General features: G+C 40.9%; 1 protein-coding gene across 11 annotated transcripts in view; it reads right to left on the bottom strand.

Annotated features, from left to right (window-relative positions):
* Positions 1 to 18,810, bottom strand: part of CELF2 (CUGBP Elav-like family member 2) — a 373,475-nt gene that overhangs the window by 200,129 nt on the left and 154,536 nt on the right. The window contains exon 1 of one of the 11 annotated variants that reach the window (XM_090134564.1): positions 17,356 to 17,378. The exons of 7 other annotated variants lie outside the window; for them this stretch is intronic. The gene's annotated coding sequence lies outside the window, so the exon portion shown is untranslated. Of the gene's footprint in view, positions 1 to 2,455; positions 6,548 to 10,859; positions 11,517 to 17,355; positions 17,379 to 18,810 lie in introns of those variants that run through there. 3 more of the 11 variants (XM_090134545.1, XM_090134557.1, XM_090134543.1) reach the window with 3 other exon arrangements.

Raw genomic sequence — 18,810 nt, 5'->3', positions numbered from 1 at the left:
GAGCCTGCACAGCCTTGGGATCAGGCTTGTCTACACTTGCGCAGCCCAGCCTGGAGCTTTGCTTTAGCTGTAGCAGCAATTTTCCTAATGACCAGGTGGCTGGTGCCTAATTTATTTTACTTTTGCTTATCTTCACATAATCATGTGGTTTCAGTGCAATTTTGATACAGACAGTAGTAACAAGTAGTTAGCCTGTGTAGGATGAAATATTTACCAAGCCATATAACCACGCAGCACAGAGGAGCACAGATACAGTATAGCTGCCTCAGAAAGGTAACATGCAATGCAGCTGAGGCATGGGATGGGATCAGATGGAGTACAGAGCAACGGCGATAAAAATTCACCCCCAGACAGCTGAACAAGCCCGTGGTTTTAGGGATAAGAAAGAGAAAGTGTGTAAGGCATTGCATCCACACTGTATTCAGGATTAAGGCAGTGTTACAATCCAACAAAGAAAACAAGCTGTAAAAGCATGTTAGGAAAAAAAACAACAACAGTAGAGCCCAGACTGAGGAAGAAGAAAGCATCAGCATCAGTATCATGCTCGTTATGGCACAGAGAAAGAAGTCCTGACATCAACACGCCATTCCCAGTGTGGGCCTCGGTGCCTGAGACCTTGCTGTAACAGCTCCTGAGCTCCAAAATTAAAGCTACTGCCCATGGAGTGCATGTGAGCAAAACATGACAAAAAGAAGTGGAAACTCAGACGTGTATAAAATGTTTTTAAACCTGTTATTATTACTACACCTGTAAAAGTATTCTTTCTCTTATTTTCAGAAGTAAATCTGGACCGGTAATAATTTTTTTATTAAAATGTAAATATTTTAATTACATTAACAATAGGTTTTTGCTTTTAGACAGATAGCCTATTTATCTGGCCTCTAAGAAGACCGTGAGTGTACCAAAGCTCAACATTAAAGCTAGCTACACCTCTTGCTTTCACTCCTCACACAAGACAACCATTCCAAAAACTGACCTCCTTCAGAAAGATATATTGATTTTCAGCATAAATATCATAGCATTTGATATCCATCACTGCTTTGTGTTCCTCTGTACACCTTCCTATGTCCCTGAACAGGGCTCACACTCCTACTGGGCATGGTGGGGCCCAATCAAGACAAAATCTTTTTAGCCTCATCATGTGGGATAGACACTGCCCCGCTCACCTCTTCTCACTGTAGAAACTCTAGCACAGAAATACAAATTATTCAATAAGTTTACAATTACCTTTTCCCTCAGTTAAGATGAGAAGTGCAGATATGACAATTTTATGCTAATTGCAAGCATTTGGGTTTGCTAGAGTAGTTTTTGAGTAGTAACAAAGCGAGATGTAATAATATAACAATTATGATAATATGTTAATAGTTTTAATTGAAGTAATTTCTGTAGACAATAAGAATTATACCCTAATGTGTTAATTAATCTGATTAGGAAATGTTGTGAAAATGAGTATGTAAAATGATATCAGAGGATAGCAGGAAAGGCATGTTTTACAGGGAGAGTGTTCCTTGGGGTAAGATTTATAGATGTTAGCTCACAAGACTTCGGCAAGGTAAACAGCTGTTTTGGTTTTAGTTATAATGAACATTAACTCTACTTCCCCATTTCTGCTTAATTAAACCGCTGACTCTGCAGCCAATCAAGAGAAAACAGAAAATGGGCACTAATTGGGTCCTGTGCACTTTCAGTCTAATCTTACATCAAGTGGTCTGGCTACACCACCAAAACTGCCTCAAAAACATGAGTTTCCCTCCCACTTTCCTCTGCCAGCTTACCCAATGGGTAAGCCAAAGCCAAACTACATATATTCAGCACAAAAAGACTGGGCCAAGCAGAAGTCCTGCAGGATGTACAAAGTGAAAATTTAAATTAAACCGATTTTTACTCTCGTTCAGGTAACCACTTCCTTATTTTTTGTTAACAGTTCAAAGCAAATAACACTGAAAACAAAGAAATAAACTCACAAAAGATTCTCACCGACACTCCTGAAGGAGGAACCAACAGCAAGTTCCTCTGCTTTTTGATTAGTTTTACCTTTTGCAAAACAGGATCAGAATGGCACTGGCACAAAGCTACAAACCAAATGAAAGCACGCTGACAAGAAGGAAAGAAAATGGCACGCAATGTGCACAGCGGTAAGAAAACCACTGGAGATAATGGAGAAAACCTTAAATCTATGCTTGCAGAGCTCTGTAAGAGCAAGCTGTCTCCTGCACAAAATGTCCCCTCTTCCTCCTTGTGACATGCGCCATCAGCTCCGGAGTGCCTTCATCTGAGAGGAACTGGGGACTGGTGTGACAGAGCGCAGGCTTCTCCTAGCATACTTACAGGGCAAAAAATAAAAAAAAAAAGAGAGGAACTTATGCCCTAGAGGACAAAAGACAATTTTGCATAATTCTGTAAATAAATCTTTAAGACAATACGATGAATAGGATAAAAAAAAGGATTGAAATACCTCACAGTCCCTTGGTCTGGAAGAGACAGCCGTGCTCTCTCTTGAACCGTCTTACTTTGCGAGCATGCGCAGGAAGGTTTCTGTCAGACCTACAACCTTTATCTGAGCTTCCTTTGTGGTTATTAGCAATACCAAGAGCATCGCTTCACATTACACTTCAACCATTTCCTTCTGGTGAACTTACTTCCGCAGTGAGCTCTTCCTTTTGTAAATCTAATAGGCAAAAACTGGGTAAAACGCCCTGTAGATTTCACTACAGACAATCAATAACCTTTAGTATAAATATGCATAGTAACTTGTGCTGTGGCAGCAGCCAATTGGGATACACACACAAGGAGGTTCAACTACCAAAAGCACCATTTTGTGGCTCTCCAAAGGAAGTGGTGAAGACTGGTAAATGCTCGATCTCTCCTCTTCATGGGAGGCTGCCTACCTAAGCCCTGAACCGAGAGCAGACCTTAAGTATAAATCACTTAATTGCTCATTTTATTTGATGCCCAAGTACTTCATGCTAATGAAGTTAAGCATTAAAAGATTACAATGTGACAAATTATACGCCCATCTCATAAAAGAAATATTACCGAAACAGAGTCAGATCTGAAAGGCTCTCGATAACATACAGTGTAAGTCTAATTTTAGATGATTCCTCAATCACTGGAGAGCTTGCAGTATACACAGCCAGCCCAGCTCAATCAACTGACTTTTATCTCTATGACTGCAGGTCACATTATCTCATGAATGAACTGTTATGTAGGTCAGTCAAGAGTCATCTTCTAATTGAATGCACGTTTCAGCCTTGGCGTTTATGCTCCAGATATCAAGACTGTGGACAATCAGTGAAGGCAGAAGAAAACGTTGAAGAAGGATCTGTGATAATTAGCTTTTGTATCAAACAACAAGCATGCAAACAGATGTTAGCTGAACCTTGGAGACAGTTGTTTGCATTTTAACTGGATTTAACATAGGTGGAAAGTGTGGGAGCAACAACTTGCTGAGGAGAGATATTTTGGGTTGCAGATCAGATTTTAGCCACAAATCAAGCCCCGTCTTTCTAACGAAACTCAGCACAGCCAAGAGGTATATTGGGCCGTGCTGAGATGTGCCAAATATATGCCTGCTTACTTGCAGTAACTGATACAGCAGCTCCTCTCACTCCTTCCCACTGAGCAGCCATCAGCAAGGGTGAGCTGTGGTTGCTCCCAAAAGAAGGCGGATTTGAGACAATGGAAGAGAAAGTTTCCACTCTAGCTCCAGACTCCTGTGTAATACTTGTACGTGCATGCTTTAAAGAGAGAGGGCTTTGGGGAGACATGCTTATATGGTTTGTGGACTGTTTATTTAACTTCACAATCAGGGGACTGACGTAAAATACATTTGAGTTACAGCCCCTGTAACATCTGGGTAAAATGAGGAGTGTCAGACTGGAGATGCTCCATGAAACTAAAGCAAGAAATTTACTGCTTTACAGAAACACTTCTGAGCAGACATTTCATTTCCTGTTCAATCCAAGTTATTCTAATTTAGATGTAAAGGCAAAATTGCAACTGATTAAAATTGGGTCGGCAGCAGTTCCCATCTGAGGAAGCTCACAATCAGATAACAGCCAAGCTGCCAAAATGCAGAGCTGCTCATACTTCATAACTGTGACCCATACAGCTATTACCAGTTGCTTTATCTATTTCCAGACATAGTCTCTGACTTTGTGCTCCCCCAACTTTAAAAATCATTTGCAGCACACAAAGGGTTACCAGTAGCGAAGTGAAAGCAAAACGCCCAAGGCCAAGCTTTCCTGTAGCCTGCATACGTGGTTGCATTTTCAGCTCCTGTGTCCTGACAGCTGCTGTCTTCAAGTATGCTGCGACATGCCTACTGCTGTACCAGCAGTCCTTTTGTTCAACTCTGAGCTTGCTTTTTAAGGCTTCAAAGCCTTGGTGCATGGAAGGCGGAGAAAGGAAGACGTGAAGTAACAGCTATTATATGGAAGATAGTTTTGGTTGGTCTTCTTTGCCATCTTATGCCCCACCCACTTCAAAACAAGGAGTTATAAAGAAGTACAGAAGTAGCTAACAAAAACAAAACAAAAACAAAAAACCACAAAAAAAAAGCATCAGAAAACTCTCCCCACCTCCAGCAAAGCCTTCCCCTGTTGTTCTTATGTCCCAGCAACAACTGCTTTGCACTCACGTAGTGTGATTCTTAGGAGGATGTGAAAGCAGTTACAAACATCTGTTAATTAAGGCTCAATTTGCACGTGAGATGGGTAATATACTAATTTTACAAATGGGGATGTTGAACCACACAACACTGGAGGAAAGCTGGCCAACAAGAGCACTTGAATTTGCACTAGAACGAGGGAGACTCCTTTTCCTTATTCCAGCTCCTGCTCTTCTAAAAAAAAATAAAGGCCATGTAAGTGTGCCTGATATGCTGATGGCTTTTATTTTGCAAAAGACAAAGTCAGAATAATTTTCCAGAAAATAAACAGATATTCATAAATAAAACAACAACAAAAAACCCATGAAACGGTTACTGATGAATAAATTGCATTAGGTCCAACTTGCAAGAAAGCATATTAATGTATTTTTAATGGCTGAACCAAGGGAAGGTCATTATACAATGTTTTAATTCTAATACATTAGTGTTGCATTTATACATCAGCAGTTAATGTGATCATGTCAAACTCACCACTAGTGTGGCATCATAAAAACAAAGACTGTTTTAGTATTCTTTTGGAAAAAAAAAAAAAGAAAAAAAATAATCAGAAATGTTACCATCTCCTATTCCAGATCAGGAGAATGTCTTCTGTACCAATTCAGCATGCAAGATCAAGTCAGCAAGATGTGAAAAACATAAACCTTTGGTAAACTGCACAATCAACAAAGGCAGAGAGGTGCTTGCTGTTGTTGTTTGTGGTGTGTGTTTGTTTTGCTTTGCTCTCCAAACGAAACCTTTTTAATGCTCTCCGACCTGTAAACACCACTTTTAACAGAATGCAGGAAATAAATTAATAGTAGAAGTAAAAAAATAAATCTGAAAGTAAACTTGAGGAAACAGCCTCTTCAGCAGAGATGTTATTTTTTGATTCTTCAAAAGACACAGGCAATAATCTGGCAAGCAGCACCGTTACAGTAAGCCAATGCTCTTCAAAGCTAATTTTGGGTAGTGCAGTGTGTCAGGTCTCTTATTTGGACATTGTGTATATCCTCCAAAGGGAAAGTATCCTCCTAGGATTAACACTTACACAAATGAAATATTTCCCTGAAGATCACACTTAAAGCTTCCTTTATAAGGCTTCTAAATAGAAATGGTTGTTTATCATGTTATTTTCCCCCCCTTTTCTTCCTCCCTCTCTCTCTCTCTCTCTGGATTAACATTTAGCAAAATGAAAACTTCCTGAAGGTAATTACCTGGCTGCAATTCAAGGCATTCAAAAACCTCACAGCTCTCTTTGGTGGGGGAAGGAGCCACCAGCCCAGGACAGCAGCTTCAAGATGCCCAACACCCCAAGGACACAGCCCTGGTGGGCTCCACTACACCCCACCCTCAGGCTTCCACTCGCTCCCCGTTCAGTGCTTGCCTCTTGTTTTGTATGAATTTGCATTTGACCCATTTTGTTTGCCCTCCTGGGGCCACAGGAGTCTGGCGTAGGCCCTGTGTTTCACAGTAGTTACACGCTGCTTCTTGGATTGATTCTTTTTTCCCCCCCAGAGCTACTGCATATCATCTTCTGTGTAGATGATAACATGCTTGGTGCAGCTTGGCTGTTTGCAAGTGCTGCAGCATGCAGAGGCTCATCACCTCTGCAGACATACGATGGCAAAGGTTGAGCAATTTTGCTGAACCCCATCCTAGTGAAGAGGGGTAGCAGAGCCTCCAGCTTGGTTTCCATTAGGAAGCAACCAAGTTTTTTTTGTTCCACCTCCAAAACTTTGCCTTCTCTGCAACTCTTTCATCTCTTTTCAGGAATGGATGTGAATAACTGCTGCACCCATTAGGCTGAGCTTTACTGTTTTTAAACTAAGCCACTTAGAGCACTCTAAACACTGTGCTCAGGGCAATGTGGAGCTGATTTGAGCCGAGTCTCAAACATTCCTACTGTACCCATATTAGTAAAAAGGTCTCACTGAAAATTGGGAAATAGTGGATCACACCTTATTATCTTCATCTGAAACTGCAACTTTGGATTTACCTACCACTAATTTTTGCTTTCTTGTAAGGCTTGAAGCTGTTCAAGAAAAACACAAGAAGTTTTTATTTAAATTTACATTAGCTTCTGTTTGATTTTCTCGCTCAATTTCCTTTCTCCATGCCATTATGAAATTGCCTTATGTTCAGTAAGGTAACTACCTATCTAACATACTAACTCTAACTGCTTAGAGCTGTTTCACATTTTCAAATACCTCCAAAATCTCTTCTAAAACTTGTAAACTTTCTCCTTCCTTTTGCCTCTGTTTTGGTGGCAGGTGTTCATAGACTGACAGATGATATAAAATGGCACCTGTGTTTGGAGGACTGTTTATGGCCAATATACGTGCATAGGTGGATGGAGTATTTCTAGGATTTCTTCTTTTTCAAAAGATAAATAATGTTGGTATCCTTTCTTCAGGCATAAAGCCCATGTTCCTTATTACGCAGAAAAGATTACACTTACTCTCTCGTCTAGAAAAAAAACAAAACAGCTGCCATCTTCACAGTGCCCAGTAAACTATTAACTAAGCGTGTAAATGGACAGTGTGTGATAGGAGACCTTCTTTTGGGATAATGTATGCAATTATGAATATGTAAGTTAAGTTCTCATGTTCTGTTCTGACCTCTACTTCCTGAAATGCTGACAAGGACTCTTGCCTTCTGACTGCAAGTCATGCTTTTGATGCAGCCAAAACATTAACTACAAATCTAAATCAAAACTGAAAGAACATAAAACAGTTTGAGGACGAGGAATCCTCACCTTCTACTTAAAGAGAAAAACAGAAAATTGTCAAGCTTTCAGAGTTAAAATTTTAAAACATGAAACAAGTATGCTAATGGTTTGCAGATCTTGAGATAAACAAATATGCATCTTTTTAGGTTTCTATGTATTTCACAGAAAACTTAGGTTTTCCCAATCAACTTAAAGACTTTTACAGGTACAAAATTATTTTTAATGACCTGAACATAGTAGTACAATGGTGCACCTTACTGTACTCTATAAGGCCTATGAATATTTTTCTTTGCTTAACTCACTGTAAGGTTGATAAAACACAAAGATTAATGACAAGACCTGTTCTATGCCAGAGTTCATGAAGAGGAAAGTGGGATTTACAATGGAAAAAACATGCATGTCTTTCCTAGCTTTTAAATAATTAGCTTCAAGGAAATTCAGAACTTTCCCCTGTGATTTCCCCAAAAGAAAGCCTGAGATGCTGCAGGCAGTGTCCCAGAGCATCCACGTGCCAATGAAGAAATATGCAGACAACAGGATATGCTCATACAAGCCTGGCTTCCTCCAGTATTCAGATAACCAAGATAGCTAACATTACGTAAAGGCAAACAGAAAACAAGAGTCTGAAGAGCAGGAGGACAAAAAAAATCCACTTTTGTCCCACCCAAATCCAGACTGCCCACACTGAGTGCTGGCTCCACTTTGCAAGCTTTGCATCTGAGTTATTTCTTGAACTGGCAGCTAGAAAAGGTCTTACGACAGCCTGGTTTGTCTTCGTATGACGATCACGTTACACTGGATAAATTGAGTGTAATGGTATGCCATAGGGGCAGGTAAAGGTGGGAGCAGTGTGGAGTTTGGGTTTTAATGCTCTCCTTCGCATGCTGGCAGCAGGGTTTCATTATCAGCCTCCATTTGCTGACAATCAGAAATCTAAGCCAAACAACAAAAATTTCCATCAAAGAATATTTATAGGGCAAAAGGTTAACTAATTTGGAAAGGTGGTACTGAACTCACTGCAGAACATGACTGGGAAAGGAAATCTGGAAAAGCTGAGAAGGCTGAATTTTGATGCAGACCAAATTCTGGAAGCAAGCAAAAAAAAAACAAAAAACCTCTCAGACTTTTATTATTTTTTGTCTTTAAATAAAGGCTTATAATCTTACAGGGAAATGAATATGTGAAAACACATTTTCACACTGATAAAAGTTTTAAATGATGAGCCCTAGACAGAAATATTTACATTCATACTGTGCTTTGAATCTAACAGCTCAAAATCACAGAAGCAACTGAAAATTCAAGTTGATTGTATTCTTAATACCACGTTGCTAAGCCTGATGGCTTGTCATTGCCTTGCAATTCCTGGTGTGCAATGACTGGTACTCCATGTTTCCTGAATACTGAGAGAAGAATACAAGTTCCAATGCTAATTTTAAACTTTCTGGATTTTCAAGTACTTGGTCACAGTGCCTAAAAGCTATTATATTGTTATTCCATACATTAAAACAAGATTTCGGTTCGTACGGAAATGAAAATGATAGACTTGTAAATGAGGATAAATGTATTAATAGGAAAAAGTTGTGTTTCTAACAAAAGCAAAGGATTTCTAGGAAGGATGAGAGAAGACAAGTTTTCAGGTTCCCAAGATTTTGATGCAAAATTTTGCAGAGGTTCTGCAAGAAGACCTCCTCCCAGCACCAACTGAAGCTGCTCTTTTGTCATTTTTGCCAAGCTATGCAGACCTTACAGCTTAAAACTGGAATAGATATACAGCTACAAACACCCACACCATGGTGTGTGCTCGATCTCCATGCTGTAATGGAGTTTCCCATGCAAAGGTCATGGCCTGCAGCAGCATGAGAATCGCATGACTCACCACTGCAAAAGCACTCTCCTTTTTCCTCATCAAGTCTTATGTTTGTGGGCAAGAGCAGCGCCCAATGTACAGTACCTAACAGACCTTCTCTGTAAGCTTGTAAGACATGCTTTGTACAAGGTTTTCACCAGGAAAATACTAATGGATTGAAATCTAAAATTTTCTGGAGACATGCATCAGGTCTTTCCTTCATCTGACAGCAAGCTGGGAAGGTCTTTGTAAGGGCATGGTGCAAGTGTTTTCTAGTTCTGGCTATTTTCCTATTCTTCCATTGGGATTTTGAAAGTATGTGCCTTTGACTAGTTGCAAGAGCAAGCTTGCAACTCTGGCTTGCTTTATAGGGAAAAGGAGGCTTGCCACTCACTGAGGTCAAGGTGGATCGTTGTATTAGATGATCTTAATGGTCTTTTCCAGCCTCGATGATCCTACGATTCTAAGGTGTGAGCATGGCTGTCTCTCTCTGTACCTTCCTACCATACACGTGGTAGTGTAGTGAACCATCTCCTAGAAGGAAAATGCTGAAAAGGTCTGATGAACAGAGAGCCATCATTGCATCGCCTGGCATCACCACCTTTGAAAGAGACTCAAAAGATATGAAGAGAACCAAAGCCCAGAAGACAGAAAGAATCATGAACGTACTGTAACCAGCTTGTGTCTTCTCTAGGTAATGAAGAGTCAGGCAAGTTGGACAGCCTACAGAGAGGCCTGTCATCCCCCAGCCTGTCCCCCACCTCCAGGGCCAGCGACAGCACAGAGGCCAGTCCCAGGACTGGCCCTGTTGCCTCTTCACAATCACTTCACTGAGGCCTGGGTCCTAATCACGAAGCAAGGAGAAACAGTGATGGGGAAGGAAAGCCATGGGGTTTTGCAAAGAAGGAGGCAGTGGGACTGGTACATCAAACCTTCTGGAAGGGAAAAACATCCATGGTAAAACCTAAACAGCAGGCCTGGGAAGTTTAACACTTGAAGTTTAACTTCAACCCGTCCTGTCCCACTACATGCTGTCTTCTGGGACTGCCCTTCACTCATGCATTAGCCATGAATTATAAAATCCTCTGACTAGGAAGCCTAGCTCACATTAGCAGTCAGTTTTTCCTCATCTTAACAAAAACACCTAAAACATACAGATCTGAATGTTTTTTTACATGCATACCTTTCACAAACACTAATCTCATACCTAGTACAACTCCAACAGACCTGTTCTGAGCAGGGAGCTTTGTGCAAGCACAGCCTCATGCACTGTGTGGCAACACATTTACAACAGGAGCAAAGCTTATCTCCAGATCTGATCCTTTCAAGAGTCTTTCCTCCCAAAACAAAACCAAGATGCACACCCTCCAATGGTTATAATCTGCTGACAGAATGTGAATGCTACTGCATTAAGTTCCTTCACACGGCACCTAACACACTCAGAGTGGTCAATAAACAACAATGTGCTGCATGTGATCCAACAGCACGGCCAGAATGGCAGGAGACACAGATGTAGCATGAAAAGCAAAAAAAATTATATCAAGAACAGCATTTAGAATGCCTGTTCTAGTGAAATTGCATTCTTTGGTGATGTAACAAAGCACATAAAGCAAAACCACCACCCCAAAGTGACTCACCAAGTGCTTTTTTCACCAGCCTGGGACAACAGCACCTGAGCCTGCCAGCAGCCCCAGGCCAGCCCGCTCACCCCGTCTCTACCTGCAGGCAGCAGAGCAGGCACACGGCAACCAGCTGCTCAGTTGTACTCCATATCACTTGGTTTCAGCCTTCCTGAACTTCCCACTTTACATAGGAAAGCAGAAGTATGACACTCACTCCCTGTATTCTTTTTCCCCCCACTTAGCAAAGTTTGGTACTTCTGAGAAGTAGCCAGAGTAACGCTGTTTCAGAAAGTGCAAGTGATCTGTGGTATCTTCCAGTCAGCCTGGTAATATGTTACACCCAGAATCCTATTTAGCAGTTTACATAATTCACAGTTTCTCTGGTTACATACTTTGTAAAATATGACATCCAGCTGGGAAAGCTGGTCTACTTTATTGTCATACGCTTGCTTTATATCATCCAAATATCAATTAAAGCAACAACAACAACAAAAAAAAAAACAACTATAAGGCAGATATCTTCACATTTTCACTTGTATATATACACACAAAATGCTTGCTGTCATTCAAAGGGGAAAAATATCCTTGTCTGAAGTGTAAACTGACTGTGCAGTGCTAGGAATCAAGTATAATTTAAACCAAACAACAACAACAAAAAACTACAAACAAACTTGAAGAGTGAACAGACATACTTAAATTCTACATCAGCTGTTTTAATGGCGCAGTTCTTCTGAGAAGTGAAATGTAATCAGAACATGTTGTCAAATAACAGAGCTATATCCCACAAAGTCAACACGATGGCATTTTAAAAATACAGCAGATATAGAGCCTTTACTGGCATATATGCACTTAGCAAAAATTAGAAAAATCAATCAGAAACAAAATGCAAACTTTGAAACGAGCACATGCCTTGCGTTATTCATTTCCAATCCTAATTGTTTGATTTCATTCATCGGGATTTATATATGCACCAGTACACTACTGAAGCAGCTAAAATTAAATACATCCCATTTTTTTTTCCCAGAAAAGTAATGGACTTTAACAGTCATTTTACTGCAATGAGAGATATTAACAAACAATTCTGCTCCTAACTCCAGGTTATAATGTAAGTGGATCAATTGATCACTTGCAAAAGGCAAAGTTTTGCTTGATGGTGAGGGCAAACCACATCAATAAAGTTCTGACCAGGCCGTTCATTATTTTCAGTAGAAATCCAGTCACAGTCTAAATACCACCTAAAGTATTTGCTCTGATTTGTGGTCCATGAAAAAGGAAAAAAATAAATACAAGTAACATTTTACCATATAGTAGGAAAGGCCATGGAATGAACCTACTCCTGTGCTGCACCTAAACCATGCTGATCTATACAAACATACCAAACCTGCTATGGAAGATTTTACCACTCACAAAATAAGACACAGACAGAGAATGAAAACAGAGGAAAATGCATGTGCCACAAGAGTTACCTGCTTGGTATATGCTATTTTTCATGCCTAGCTCTCACAGCTCTCACGACAGGTTACAAAAGTAAGCAAAGTGATCTGTAACTGGAATAAGGTTAAGTAGGGCAACAGAGAAAGTCAGCAGGTTATTCCACTGGAAGAAACTGCCTATAACATGCACTGCATTAACAAACAGTACTATTGCTTCAGGAAAAAGTAAATTTGATACCCAAGGGGAAAAAAAAAAAAAAGTGTAATTAATTAGTAGGGTCTACCACCATGCATTTAATGCATGCAAAACCCTACGGTCTGTATTTAAAGTTACATACATGTATTAGATACAAACAAAGCAGTTTAGAGGATAAAAACTGAAATCAGATCAGGGAGAAAAACTGTGCTCCATTACTCAGGTGCTAAAATCACTACAGAAGAGTAACAGCTTAATGAAATATTTACAAATCAACATTAATATCATTAGACTTCAAAGGACATCACCTTCTCAGCACCAGCCTCTTGCACTGATCATCTGCAGTGAGCACTCACACCACGTTTTCAGGAGCTTCTTTCCAACCACACCAGCTCAAATCGAAACACCATTCCTCTAAAAGCCATGAACTGCCCTTGCAAAGATCTGTTCTGTACCTTCTCAAGTCCACTCCTGGATTTCTCATAAACTTTGTCAATGATTTACTATTTCCATGGGAAGTATAGGAAAGCTCTTAAGAACAAGAAGATATTAAACACTTAAAAGGCGATAAGAGGCTTTGAAACATGGATGTTATATTATTTGCAAAACCTTCTTCCAGTTTTTACATATTCTGTTCATTTACGTGACAGCAAACGGTAGAACTACAGTAAACATTTTAATTGTGTTGCATTATTTTTTATAATAAGAGCATGACATTTTTATTTTCTCCAAGGAGAAGCACTGCCTATATGCTCTCTAGTGGATGAACAGGGTTTTTACAAGGTCCCTCCTTCTCTCTCCTTTAAATGTGATCAAATATGAATTACTTTTATTCTGCCAGCATCCCAGTCCAAGATTTTGTGTTTCTCTAGCAACAACGACACACAACCGAAGCAGGACAGAGAGCAGCTCCTCCTCAATTTCCCTAATGCTTCAGGTGCTATCTGTGCCAGGGAAGTGAGAACACCACAGAAATTCTTATCTGAACATTGGCAAGGACTATGAGTGAATGGATTAGCATGAAATTCTTCTCATCCACATTTTGAAGCTGACGTTCCTGTAACTGATATCCGCACGTGAAATCTTTCTGAGGCAATGCCACAATTTCTTCCAATATTTGAAAGGAGCATATAAACAGGAGGAGAACAACTGTTTACGAGGGTGGATAGCAATAGGACAAAGGGAAAGGTTTTAAACTAAGACAGAGGAGGTTTAGGTTAGATATTAGAAGGAAGTTTCTCCACACAGAGAGTGGTGACACACGGGAACAGGTTGCCCAAGGAGGCTGTGGATGCCCCATTTCTGGAGGCATTCAAGACCAGGCTGGATGTGGCTCCGGGCAGCCTGGTCAGGTGGTTGGCGACATTGCACATAGCAGGGGGGTTGAAACTAGATGATCATTGTGGTCCTTTTCAACGCAGGCCATTCAATGATTCTATGAAATTCATGAGCAACTGTACCATTTTGGAAATCAATATCCTGTCCCTGCATTTTGTGCACTCCCATGGTACGAATGCACCCAGCAGCATTCCATCCCTGGCTCCCTGCTACCCAGAAGTCCCAGCTGGAAGGAAAGAGGCTATAGGCAGATTGTTTCCCAGAATTGCTTTGTTCTTCCAGGCTGAAAGAGTGTTGGGGAGGGATGCAAGACAACTCAAAAGTTTAATATAACTAAAAGCTACCATAATTTCAGAACAAATTTTGCATCCCTGTGCAGATGGAGATTTATCCCTTTGCAGGAAGAAAATGAACCAGCATTCAGCATGCTCAGATTTAGAGGTCAATGCTAAGCACTGTTACAAATTCCTTACCTTTGCTTTCACCAATTTTTGAATAAATCAAGTGCAATTGGCAGTTGGGGTGATGACCTCTCATCAACACTAACTTAAAATGAGCTGCCCTAAAAGGCAGACAGATTTTTCCAGTTTTGATAGTGGAATCATGAGCAAGTCATGATCCAGCGCTGTCCCCACCCAGACAGCAGGTGCACAAGTTGAAAGAGCCCATATTCCTTCAGATTAGGTATATTCACCACTTCTTAATAATTTATAAATCACTTAGCTTTCCAATTACAGTCATGCTAGCCATAAAGGAGAGGAAGAGTTTGTTAAGAGTCGGCAAAATACAGAGAAGCATATTATAAATTATTCTGGGAAAAGGCTTTGATGCTCAGTTTTGGAGGGCTTGGTAGATACCACTACTCAAAAGTCCACTTTTGCAGAAATTGAAGAAATTTACTCATTTGAATAGAGGATATAGGCTTCTATTCATCAGAAAGCATTCTTTCCTAGCTAGAGGGCATAATCACCGTTCACATCTAGACAATATACATTTAATTATTTTCATTGGCTAATAGAGTCTCTCTCAACATGGAAAGAAAACACACTTTCAGAACTATCATCAGTAATTAGCATGCTCACAATCCCTGTGAGGTAAGCCACTGTATGGGACGTGTCTTAAAGGCTAGGGATGGGGATGTCCTGAATGAAGCTTTGACCACTGGAATGAAAACAAAACAAAGAAAATCCTGAAGTCCCTCTGTTCCTTCTCTGCTCATCTTCTTTTTCTTTTTTCTTTTTTTTTTTTTTTTTGACTCCAATTTCTGATTTTTTAAAAGTCTTTTTAAAAAAACCCTATACTTTTATACATTGTCCTTTTTGTATGCAGACAAGCATTCATCTCCTTCTAAGCTTTTGAAAGCCAGCATCTTCATGGATCACCTTATGCAGGGGCTTCAATTTTAGTTTGCCTTGAAACCTTTCATTAAAGCAGCACACTTTAAAACTGCCTCTCTTTTCTGGTGCCTACTCATGGCATTAGAAATCTCCACGCACCACCCTGTCCCGTCTCAGATGTCTGAAGTCACAGTGCCACAGACTATATAAGTCTCACCATAATAGGTCTCTATAAAAATGAACAGAAGCAGACACCTCAGGGCCATTTGTTTGATCTCACATCCGCATCTCAAAGAGCTGGATAGTCCCCATAACTCCCCTGGTGCCCCCCTTACCCTCCAGAGGAAACAAACATCCAAGGTACAACCTCAGATTTCTGAGGATGCTTGAGTCAAGGCAGATAATGCCTGATTTAATTCTCTTTCAAAAAACCTGATATTTAGGGACCCATACATTGAAACCCACTGCTGTAGCATAACTGAAAACTACACAGGGTGAATGCTGATACCACTGTAGGAATTGGCATTTTGGCTGGAAAAGGCACTTAGTTCTGCTAATTAACACCACAATGTCAACTGCAATAGCAGAAGGATGGCAATACTGGCATTCACCTTGCACGTGGGCAGCTCATTCTGCAGTCTATGCCACCCTACCTGTTTTGTTAGCATGACCTGTGGCAGAAAGGAAGAAAGTCTGCAAGTACATCCATGCAGGAGCCTTACTTCAAAAACAGTGTCTATTAAGTGCCAGGTACGATGCGTCTCACATCCCATCCTCTTGAAAATACAACCATCCATCAAGCTTGTCTTTTCCCTGCAAGCTTCTCTAAGGGAGAGGCAGAAACACAGATGCTGCAGGGTGACTTTCTTCAAGCTCCAGCTTCTTCCTGTCTATTTGCCTTTCCCAGCTCTGGCCAAGAGAGGAGTTCAGTGCTGTCCAATCTGAGAGCATCAATGAAAGCTGCACTGCTGCACTTATGTGTGCAGGGTGTATCAGCAGCTCTCCCCTGAAAAATGGCTGGGGTAGCAACATGAGGTTGCAGCAGCCCAAGACAGAGTGAAACAATGCAAGAGCAGCATTGGGAAAGCTTGTCATGGGCATGGATGCCTCTTGTAGAGGATCTGCTCCATGATCCTGTGCAGGGAAATGCCCACCTGGTGCTGAAGGGTTACACACATTTCTGTTTTCTCTACAGTGGAGGCCAAATGGCTGCTGGCCCTATACGAGCTGGTGGAGCTCCCTCCCTGTGCCCAGGAGCAACTGCTAATTGTCTATCAGCTCTGGGAAGTTCAGGGGAATATGTATGCTGGGGAGGCTGACAGCCCCTCTGAGGCATGTCCTCAGCTGCTCTGCACACCGCTGAAACAGAGGAGATGAAGGGAAGCAGACTGCACCTTGCTATAGGAGCCATGTTCCTCCTTAAGCATCCCTGAAGGCATCATTATATTTGCAGTCATTAGGGCTCTCCCTGCTCTACAGATAAGGAAGAGGTGGCTAATGACTACTATAGGAGGACATCCAAATAAATGCTGCAGCTCACCACTGCACTCCAAACTACAGCTCGATCATTTGAAAACATGCAGGCTGTCAGTCCCCTATTACTTATCATTTTAATTGACTGCCATTTCATAAACTTCTTCCAACCTAGGAGCCTGTATCCTACTTCCACTCTGCAAACCCATCACAAATCCTCTTGAGCATTCTCCTTTTTTTTATTTTCTTAATTTTGCACTTATTTTTCCAAAACACCTCTCACGAGGAGCTGGAATTTGCTAGTCAGAAGCATGGCATGTGTATTTGTACAGTACTGACTACTTTCACAAGGGCCTGCTTGTGCACAGCAGAACAAAAGAACAGCCAAGAAGGTTTTCCATTACTTTCTTTTTTTGTCTTGGGTTTCGGAGAGGTTCCTTTTTAATCACAACACAGCAGTGGCAAACCCCGACAGGAGATTTATTTTCTCATCTACATTAGCTTCTGACAGCGCCCTTTTTTGCACCCTCAAACACATTCAGAACATCTATTCTTCACTCTGTAACACTTTCCTCGTGCTTAATCACTTCCAAAATGTTCCTTTTTCTATCACTCCCTCCCTTTCCACTCACATCTTGTAGCATTTATTTCCCAGGACTCTGCAATTTTTCAAACTGTTCCTTTTGGAGGGCAGCACCTCCTTGACTATGCTAAAATCCCTCCTGAAAACACACCTGCTGAGTGGCTCACCAGAAATTAGTCCCGTGGATTGTGCTTCTCATTGGTCTCTGCCTGCCTGTTCTCAAAGCCCAGGTTCACCTACCCGGGAGCACAGACTTCAGCTGGGAACAACGCAGAGAGAGGGAGGGAGGAACACCTCCAGAGGAACGTTCTGAGCACCTAAGATTTAATGTAATAGAACTATTAATAATACATAAGAAAAGAATTATCCAGAGCTTTTTAGTCAGAAAAATCTACAGCCCGAGCCCCGTCTGAATTGAAGAGATTTTTTTTTTCTGCTCGCTGGGACATGAATTAGTACCAAGTACATAACCTACATTTCCAGTCAAACGTGCAGCGTTGCATACAGCTCTCGCTCTGTGCTTTAGTTCCTTATTCCAAGTACCTTATTCCATGTATAATTCCAAGCATTTCAGTCTTGCACCAAAATGCACTTGTCATTTACTGCCCATCACATCAGCTGTCAACACTTCTTAAAATCCTGATCCATTGTTCCCAGTCATTAACTCTGTCTCCAGTATCAGTATTTATAGCCCTGAGTTAGATAGATGGCTTGTTTGCAGTGCAGGCACCCAAACTGCAGTTGCTGATTTCTCTCCCTCCCCTCTTTTTGCACACTAAATGCACTGACCTGAATTCCGAGTAATGAGAGACAAAGTACCTAATGTAGAAACTGGACAACACCCTTAGTTGTTGAGACAGCACTTTTATCACGAAAACGAGCATACAGTTAAATGCTTTGCTGAATTAATGCCTAACGTCCAGAGCATTAAAATCCTGAGCTCCTTCTTTAAAAACCGATCTTAGCCCCACTCTTACTTCAGTACAACCTGAAAGTTTCCGCTGAGCACCAACTTATCTGTGCTCTCTCAAATGGTGTCTAATTCAAGTTTCTAATCTGTGGCTTTTTATCTTATTCATTGCTCCCTGAATGTGGAATTCACTATCTATTTTCAAAGGGGAAGTAAGTACTACCACTGTTTCCTAGACAACAGGAGAGCAAAATTAACTCTGCTCCCACCCCTTCCAAAACAGGCGGTGATATTGAATTTTGCTAACAGAAACATATTAAAGAAAAGCTATAGCTAAATATATATATAAAAAACAATGCATGGCAAAACACATTTCATGCTGCTGTGTCATGAAAACATACCCTGCATTACACTTCGCGCCCCTTCAAAAACAAAACAACTCGCTTCAGCTACAGAACCTACAAACTCATCTTGTGATAATTAGAACAGAGAAAAGAAATCTGAAAAATTTCACTCATTTAGCGTGGGTAAAAATCCCTCTTCCTCAGCAGGGCACACAAACAGAATTTTGCAGTGTATCAGCTTCGCGTGACATTTTAGTAGGGGTGGGGAAGACTTTACAAATAGGAGAGTTTGCAGGAAAACAAAGTGCAAATTAAACTGAATCTACTGCACTGGGTTTTGGCATACTGCAGT

This window comes from Phasianus colchicus, chromosome 1 (genome assembly GCF_987193195.1).
Source record: "Phasianus colchicus chromosome 1, bPhaCol1.hap1.1, whole genome shotgun sequence".
Taxonomy (NCBI): domain Eukaryota; kingdom Metazoa; phylum Chordata; class Aves; order Galliformes; family Phasianidae; genus Phasianus; species Phasianus colchicus.
Note: the sequence above shows the minus strand (reverse complement) of the source record. Positions and strands in the feature narration are given on the sequence as shown.